The sequence below is a fragment of the Nicotiana sylvestris genome, chromosome 9 (assembly GCF_000393655.2).
Source record: "Nicotiana sylvestris chromosome 9, ASM39365v2, whole genome shotgun sequence".
Lineage (NCBI taxonomy): Eukaryota > Viridiplantae > Streptophyta > Magnoliopsida > Solanales > Solanaceae > Nicotiana > Nicotiana sylvestris.
In genome coordinates, this window is record NC_091065.1 from 61,863,220 (window position 1) to 61,873,049 (window position 9,830).

A 9,830-nucleotide genomic window follows, 5' to 3' on the forward strand; every position below is an offset into this window, starting at 1 on the left:
GGCCCTTCCCTTCCGGACTTGGGCCAATTCTAACAAAATTGGCCCAAACAAACAGCCCAAAACCCAGGCCTGCCCGGTCCAGACCACCTGATACCCAGGGCGTCCAAACGACGCCGTTTTAGTCCAGTGTGATTTGGGCTGTTGATCTCAGATTGATCAACGGCCAAGATCACTTCCCCACAACCCACTGAGGAACCCGACTCGTTTTCACCCGGACCAACCCAAAACCCTTTACCCTCAAAACGACACCGTTCCACTTAAGACCATCAGATCCAAACCGTAGATCTAGATTGATCTAACGGTTGAGATCAACCCACCCACTAACTATATAAGCCCAGAACCTTTACCCTGCCCCCCTATCCGAACCCCAGCCTTCGTCTCCACGAACCCTTCCCCTCAAACCCTAGCCGCCCCTGCACACCTTCACCAGAAACCCGGCGGCATGAACGCCGGTGACCTCCACCTGAACACCATAGAACCCCCATGCCGTCCTGAACCCAAATCTACCAACCACACACTTCGAATCCTATCCCACCTTCTCGAATCTTCATTTGAAGATTCGAGTCGGAACCTAATCTACACCAATCGGCCCTAAATTCATACCAGACACTCCCCAGACCCCCCTCGTGACCAAACCATACTTGGTTTGGTCCGAATATGACCAGGGAAGCACGAATCCTAGATCTGAGTTTTGAAACCACAAGGTTCCTCGTCACTGGTTCATACCCGTTCGAGCCAAGGAAATTAAGGTCTAAGGGACCTTAATCGAAGTGTTTCTCGTCTGAGAAACACTTCGATTAAAGTCCGTTCAGCCTTAAGAAGAGTCTGTCCAAGTCCGAGTCAAGGTTTTTGATTTTTTAAGATTTGAGGTGAGTCTTGCTTTCTTTCTTATTTCTGTTTGGTCCATGTGAGTGATTAAATGTCTGTCCATGTTTTGTTTCAATTTGCGTCTTTGAATTTTTACCAACTTTTGTTTGTCCACTTTGCCCGAACCACTGTGTTTGTTTGAACCCCTCCTATTCTGATAAGGCATGTGTATTGGTTGTATTCCAAATTTGTACTGACTAGTTGACTCCTCGAGTGTAATTTTGTTTAGTCAGTATAATTCGAATCATGCATCGATACTGTTTAAATGTCTGATTTTTGGCTACGATTGTGTATGTTAATGCTAATATAGTCGAGTCGACATATGTCGTCAATTAGTTTCAGCTGTCCGAACAATAACAAATCGACTTACTTCTGCTAAGCATTTGTTGAATCAATTAAGAACCAGTTTTGTTTACTTATAGCGGTTGAGGATGTTTGGTTTAAATGCGGAATTGGAGGGCATGTGCACTCGTGCACAGCATGTGCATTGGTGCACCTCATGTGCCTTGTGCACAGCCTGTTTCCTGCATAAAAGGGCTTTTAATTTTAAAATGGTTTGACAGCATATGCTGTCAGATACATTCTACTGCCCATACTTTGCTTTAGTTTAAAGAAGCATTAAACCTTTTAAAAGTTAAATCTGCCAGGGAATGTTGATGGGGTTTAATACTTAATTAGCTAAAGTGGGACTGAAAATGGAAGGCACATGGGAGGGGTATTGGTGATAATCTATCAGGCTGTAAAAGGGGTAGTATGAAGGCTTATAAAAGGGAGGACATACAGAGATAAAAGAGGATCTGAAAAATACAGGGAGAGGGGGAAACACACTGTGAGGAGTTTTGAAAAAGAGAGTTTGAAATACATACAAAGAGATACAGATATGGGAGGGAATACAGACTGGACCTTAAGAGCTGAAAAAGAAAAACACACACACAGAGAAGAGAGGTTAAGAGATAGAAAGTATACAATCAACAATCAGAAACTGTTTCCTCCTATTGTTATTTGGATTTCAGTGGTTCAACTTGTTCAAATCAATTCTGATTCTTTGAAGTTCCAGTTGTGTCTACTAGTCGAGTGTTTTCATTGGTTTACTACTGGTTTGGTCTGCCTGGAGTTCTGATTCTACTCCACTGGGTGTTGCTGTCATTTGGTTACTGCTTTCTATCGGCCATAGTTGCATTTCTGCACTCGAGCCTGTTCTTGCTGTATTGCTTTGTCTGCTGCTATCCTGCCCTGCTGCTGCTGCTATTCTGTTTCCTGCTGTTGTTGATTTCCCTATTTTCTTCCTCTTCTCTTTGGCATTTTCAGTTGTTTCCAGGTACACATCTCAAGTCTCACATTGGTGTAGCTGAATGTAACATTGAAAAAGCATGAATAGAAAGATTTGAAGGAGTTATAATCACCCGTTTACTGACTGCCTTTTCATAAATATTGGTTAAGTTTATGTAAATTGTAGTTTATAGCTGATAGAGAATACATTATTAAGCTTGTACTATGTTGATTTGAACTGTGGTGTTCGATTCGTTTAGTGGCATACAGAATGTAAATAGAACTCTTGGAATGTGAAATTATTTAATGTGATTGTTAAAATCAAATTCACTCTTTCAGCATGTATTGAATAAGTAAGGGCAAATGGCTATTAAACCTAGCCAAATATAATGTGGTTTTGAACTGCCCGGTTTTCGATTTCTTTAGGCCTTTATAGGATTAGTTTTGAATGTTATCGGTAGTATTCTTCAATAAGGAATTCTATTAACCCTGTTTAAGCAAGTTAATCTAATTTTGACCTAAAGATGTTGGTTCGGATTAAGTGTCGTATTTCATTAGAATAAGCGGATTTCTTCTGTCAAACTAAAGCAATTTTCCATTGAAGTGTAGTGTTTTCTCTACTTTGTAAATAATTAATCAGAAATTGATAAGAATCCGGATTAGGCAAAAGCATATAGTTAAATTAGCATGTTCCTTCTCTTTTAGTTTTAGGGACAAACGTAACAGAAATGTAGTCGCTTTAGGATACCCTTCTAAATAATGAGACGAGCCTCGCCAAATAAAAATGCAAATTGCGAGGCCCTCAATCAACAACTAATCATAATATTTAGAATTCAGGCTAGGCCGTTTAGTGAATCTCATGGCCTTCTCAAAAATAATAAAGCGTTAGACTCTTTAGGCGCGGCTTAATTAAATCATATTCTTAAATTCGGGTGCACATTGATGTGACCCAAATCCAAATCTCAACGAAGTCAAAATGTGTTGACGATCACGGGCGCATTGATTGTGACGTGGTTCGAGATGCATTTTCACGACGTTGCAATTCTATAAAAATAAGTGATAATGATAAAAGCGGTTTAAACTTAATAAAAGCACGTAAGTCATAACATGTATTTAAATCAGATATTTAGCCATTATAACAATTTAAGCGACCGTGCTAGAACCACGGGATTCGAGGGTGCCTAACACCTTCCCTCGGGTCAACAGAATTCCTTACTTAGAATTTCTGGTTCGCAGACTTCATTTGGAAAAGTCGAAAATTTCCTCGATTTGGGATTCAAGATAAACCGGTGACTTGGGACACCAAAAGCCAAACCTTTCCCAAGTGGCGACTCTGAATTAAATAAATAATCCCATTTCGAATATTGTCACTTAAATTGGAAAAACTCCACCCGCGCATCTTACCCTTCGGGGCGGGGCGCGCAAAAAGGAGGTGTGACAGCTCTGGCGGCTCTGCTGGGGATTTGAAAAACCCAGAACCACTGGTTCAGGGTTCAAGAATTCGAGCTTAGAATAATTGTTATATTTGGCTTTATTATCTGATCTTTATTACATGTTTTTGCATAACGTGCTAAATGTTGTCTTTTACCGCTTTGATATTATCTGAACTGTATATAAACTGTGCCGAAACCCTTCTCTTCTTACCTCCGGGGAGAAGCTCGCTGGTCGAGACTCCCTATTCTGTTAGTGTCAATACCTGAAATAAGAAAGAGGTCGGACAAGTTACAAAGCCGGACGATCTCGCGGGTCCCCGGTACGTAGCCCCCTCCTCGACTCGAGTTGTCCGCTCGGGTACACAGTCTAGAACAAATACCCAGGTTACGAACCTAGAATAACTTGACTTCATGCCGGATCCCTAGTAGGAACGCTTATTTGCATCATGTTGCATTTTGACTTAGGGGACTCAACACAGGGGTTGGGTCCGTCTAGGACAGGCAACCTGAAATGAAAGGACCATCATGCTGCATTCCTATCTATGTGTGCATTTATTTGCTTCAGTTCCGCATGTCGACCGGTTCCTAAAAAGGGAAAATAGCAGCGTAGGGGAGATAATTACTTATGTTGGAAAAATAAAACCAATATCCAAGTAGTGTCAAAACCTTGCCGGAATTTTTCTAAAAAAAATGAAAACAAAATCTGTCTTTTATTGAGGGTTAAAAAAAAAATATAAGAAAGTTTCTTTTTTTTATCACTTTCAAAATCAAAAAAAAGAAAGGTATTTATTTTATTTTTTTTTAAAAAAAAAGTAAAAAAAAAACGGAAATTCATAATTAAAAAAAAAACGTTGTTTCTTTTGTGGTACCCCTTTTATAAATTCAGACTAATAGTCCAAATATTTTCAAGAAAAATAATTAGTAATAAATATTTTCTTTAATCTTTATCTCTTTTCAAAAAAAAAAATACGTATTCTTGATTTTTAGGTTTATTTGATTTTCCCTATTTACGGCATGTCCGAACTACGCCGGTTTGATTCTCACCGGATGTGAGATACGTAGGCAACCCTCGTCGGGTTCAACCCCCATTTTCGCTAAAATAGCCAAAATCAATAAATAAATAAAAAAAATGTGTCAAATTTTAAAAGGGTCATAAATAAGTCGGGTGACGTTGTTTTGTCATAAATAGCCGAATGTTCCCGAAAGGGACGCCGGAAGGCTGACTTCGCATAAACAGCCACCTTTGGGTCTTGTTTAGCATTTTTGTCCAGTTGACCCACACAGCCTTAAAATCTTCATCCCCGAAGTGTTTAATGGCCGTGTTCAAAACTTGACCCCCTCTGTAAAATATTTTTGAGTCAGTCATTTTGTTAAAATCACCTTAATAAATGTGCAGGATGAGCACGATGCAAAATGAACATTTTTCAATAATGACCAAAATCCCTGTCAAGTTACGGCTATGGTGGAATGATCTAGGTGTTGAAGGACAAAATGAGGTTAAGAAATATCTGAAAGGTCTTGTGGGTTTATTGGAAATCCAGCCTCGGGGAGATATCATAAGAGCTTTGGTTACCTATTGGGACCCGGCGCACAATGTTTTCCATTTCTCTGATTTTGAACTCACCCCGACTTTGGAAGAAATGGCCGGATACATCGGGAATACTGAACTTCCCTTGAGGGAAAAATACTTGGTCGCCCCAAGAGTCGTCACGGTACATCGGTTCCTAGATTCATTGAAGATACCTAGAACAGTCCACAACCCGGATCTGGCAGCCGGATTTTGTACTCCATGCTTCATATATGATAGGTACGGTCATGAGGGGGATTCAATAATCCAATCAACAAACTGTGCAGCAAAGGAGTTCGTCAGAAGTGGGACGAGCACAGACGGGTAGCGTTCATGATAATGTTCCTGGGCCTTCTGGTATTTCCAAGGAAAGATGGAAACATTGATTTGAAGGTATCTGGGGTCGTCAGCACTTTACTCACGCAAAGTGACAGTACTCTCGCGCCAATGGTGGTATCTGACATCTTTCGGGCTCTCACAGTTTGTAAAGCTGGAGGAAATTTCTTCGAAGGTTGTAACTTGCTCCTACAGATATGGATGACCGAGCACCTCTGCCATCATTCTGAGATTTTTAGCCATGGTTCCTCGGAAAAGACGTGCATAGAAGAATCTTACACGAGAACCAAAGAGATCAGTTTGCCCAAGGGAGTCCTGGCATGGACCTCGTTCTTTCAAGCTCTTACCGCCGGCTAAATACAATGGACGTTGGGATGGTTTCCTGTTGATGAGATCCTATATATGTCCGCAGCTAAAACTCATTTCTTATTGATGGGGCTTAAGAGCATTCAACCTTACGCACCCTGCCGAGTCTTGAGACAGTTCGGAAGATGCCAGACAGTACCTCATGAGGAAGATCTTAGCGCTCAAGCAGTTGAGATAAGTCCTAACGGACAGTTCCCAGAAGCAAAGATTCGCCAAATCTGGAATGAGGGTCAATATTTGAAATCAGATACTTGCGTGCGGGATCGAGCCAAAGGAGAAACGGCGCCAGGTTACCTTGCATGGTACAGAAGGGAACTTGAGCATGAAAGGCCAGCTAAGAGACCCCACATCCGGAATTTCACCGAGTCATCGCAAAGGCATTGGGATTGGTTAGCAAAGGAAAGAGGCTATTGTGCCGAAATCAGCAGGTTAAAGCAACAAGTAGAAGGCATGAAATACGAGCACAACGTGCAAATTGCTACCGATCTGGGAGAGCGGAACAGGTTAATTCAAGAAAATGAAATGCTCAGAGCCCAGATCAAACAGATAAGGTTGGATGCAGATAAACAGCCAAGGCGTCGATCAGACGAGCACCTGATAAAAAGGCTAAAAAGCGAGATCAGAGAATGGCAAGATGGTTTGGAGAAATCTGAAAACGTCATAGCAGAGCTCAAGGCACATTGGGATACAAGAGCAGATAAGCATCGTCGACACCTGAATCAATTGGAAGGCGACCACGAGAAAACTATTGCTGAAATAAAGGGGGAGATGGCTACACTTAAGACCAAAGCAGCTAATCAAGCCAAGAATTTCCAAATTGAGAGCAAATATTGGTACGACTCAATAGCCCAGATGAAGTTGGAAGTACGGCGACTAAAGCATCAGCATGTACAAGATGCTCAAATCTTCGAGATATGCAGCGATCAGATAAAACGCCTGCTCGAAGAGAAGAAGCAAACCAGAGATAGGATCAAGGCTATTGCCCATGCCATCACCAGACGATGTCTATGATGTGAGAACATGTCCAGCGTTACCGTCCTCTCGGCAGTAATGAGTTATGTCAAGCAGACTATGCACGAGCTGGAGCAACTTGAGAGGGATCTCACGCCTAGGACCGCGGCGAGGCCGAACGATGCCCCGCGGAAACCAATTTTCAAAACCATAATGCACTCATAAGTCAAAACTGTATCTTAGCACTTTCTGCCTATTTTTCCCATCAGGGTGATTTTTAGTCTATTTTTGAGTCTAGGTTTATTTTCAAAGTTTGCCCTTTCTTTTGCAAAATGTAGCTTGTAATAGAACGTTTCAACAATAAAGAGGTTATTTCTTTTACGCTCATTTGTGTTTTTCGAACTATGTAATGATCTGATTCACGTAGGCATCGTGATACGTAGGCAATCCTCATCGGATCCGGTCGCATTTCTTTTACTGCAAAATAAAAAAAAACATAAAAGAAAAACAAAAGAGAAAAAGAAAAAGAAAAGAAAGAAAAAAGAAAACTAATAAAAAATGCCGGAATGACGCATGCTCTCGTAGCAAACATATAGTAATCCACTTAACTGTATAGGTGCATCATGCCCAACGTGAGATTAACTATCTGTTATTTGCTACAAAATTAACCGTGCGTTTGTCATTGAGTATTCCAGGGTTTTTGAAAAGACGGTTGGTTTGGTGAAAGTCTGGCCTCGCACTCATATTTCACGAGGTCAAGGAGAAGTGTTCGACTACCTGTTGTTAGGGCCAGAAGCAGCACTCACACTTACTTCACCAGGTCAAAAGGAAGTGTGGAAATGTCTTCAGAAATTCCATTGCAAACGATCCTTGTTTCTGAGGAGAGCTCAATCTCAGCCGTCCTCACACCTGAATCCGCAACTGCGGAGGAAAATAGAATCCTACGGCTCCGCATGCTGGAAATGCTGGACGATTGGAATAATGGGAAAGAGCCGCCAAGTGTCGTCCCCGGATTCCCTGAATTATTCTCCAGGTCAAGTGGAACGTCTAATGTCCCCATAAATTATCCTGCTACCCCATTTGGGTACCCAGCCACCTCCGCCTTCTCTGCTGGATCACCTTCTGAGCCTCATCCCCGAATGTCGGCCACTGATGCAAGCATGAACATCTTTGCTGCATCGCCTTGCCCGGTTACGGCACAGCCCACCACGTACAAGCCAAGCTTTGACTCATCCTCTTTTACATTCCAAGCACCATCGTTCTCAATGGAACCAACTAGGTTCGCTACCAGTACCAATCCTCTACCGCCTCAGTGCGAGCTTGCACCTGGGCAGGATCAGAACCCCAGAATTGCAGAACAAAATGAGATTGCCAAGAGAATGAGAAGCCTTGAACAAAGTCTGAAGAATATGCAAGGATTGAGCGGACAAAAAAGCGTCTCTTACGCCGACCTGTGCATGTTCCCTCACGTGCACCTGCCAACGGGTTTCAAGACCCCCAAGTTTGAGAAATACGATGGGCACGGTGACCCCATTGCACATCTTAAGAAATACTGCAACCAATTGCGGGGAGCCGGCGGAAAAGAAGAACTGCTAATGGCATACTTTGGGGAAAGTCTAGTAGGGATAGCTTCGGAATGGTATATGGATCAGGAAATGTCCCGATGGCATATATGGGATGATCTCGCCAGAGATTTTGTAAAACAATTCCAGTATAACATCGACATTGCGCCAGACCGAAACTCTCTGTCGAATTTGAAGAAGAAGCCTTCGGAAAGCTTTAGAGAGTATGCTATTAAGTGGCGTGAACAGGCGTCGAGAGTGAAGCCTCCCATGGATGAAGTGGAAATGGTCACTACCTTTCTCCAGGCTCAAGAGTCTGACTATTTCCAAAACATGATGTCGGCCATGGGTAAGCCATTCGCGGAAGCGATCAAGATTGGAGAGATGGTGGAAAATGGGTTGAAAACGGGAAGGATTTTGAGTCAAGCAGCCATAAGGGCAACCTCCCAGGCCGTCCAAAGCGGGTCTGGAGGAACAACAAGGGGGAAGAAGAAAGAAGAAACGACTATGGCAGCCTCTGAAGCAAGGGAGTATCGTCATCCCAGGCCCCATTTTCCGGAAAGAGCCCCACAACACTATTACCCCCATTCAAATTCGGCATATGCTCATCAACCTTATATGGTCATGAATGCCCAACCTTATAACCATCCACCACAACAAGCCAACCGAGGCCCAGCTCCACCTCCCAGAAATCAGCCTCCTTACCGCAACCACTATAACCCACAACCCCCGCAGAATAACTTTCGCCCTCAGGAGCCACCTCGACGGCGGACTTTCACGCCCATCGGTGAACAATACTCTACTTTGTTCCCTAAGCTAGTCCAGTTGGGTTTCTTGCAACCAATTCCCCAAACGAGGCAAAACCCAACATCGCCTTCTTACAAAGCCGGAGTCAGATGCGCCTATCATTCAGGGGCCGAGGGACATGATACGAACGACTGCTGGTCATTGAAAAGGGTGGTCGAAAATTTGATAGAGCAAGGGAAAATAGTGCTAAGGGACGAAGAGATCCCAAATGTGACTAACAATCCATTGCCCGCTCACAATAATGGGCTGCTGATCGGAATGATTTGTGAAGACAAAGAGTTCGACCCTGCTCTGAAAGCCATAATTGCCATTGTCGACACGGGGAAGAGGCCTGAAATAGACCAGAAACCAGAAAAGGGGGAGGAGGCCAAGGCTATAAAGAGCAAGCCCGAAAAGAAGGTGGAGAAGAAAGTGGTACCAGCAAAGGGTGGAGTTCTTTACATACCACGAGGTCAAGCCGAGAAGACGCAGAACTTCGGAATCAAAAAGACAAAACCTATGTACGTGCCGAAAGGGGCCTATGTGGTCCGGGGGACGATTCAACCACCTCGGCTGAATGAGCCAGTGGTTATCGGACGCGTGCCACAAAAGCCAATGACCAACCCGTCCACAGTGCCGTGGAATTATCAAAAGACTTTGGTGATGTACAAAGGTAAAGAGGTCATGGGAGAA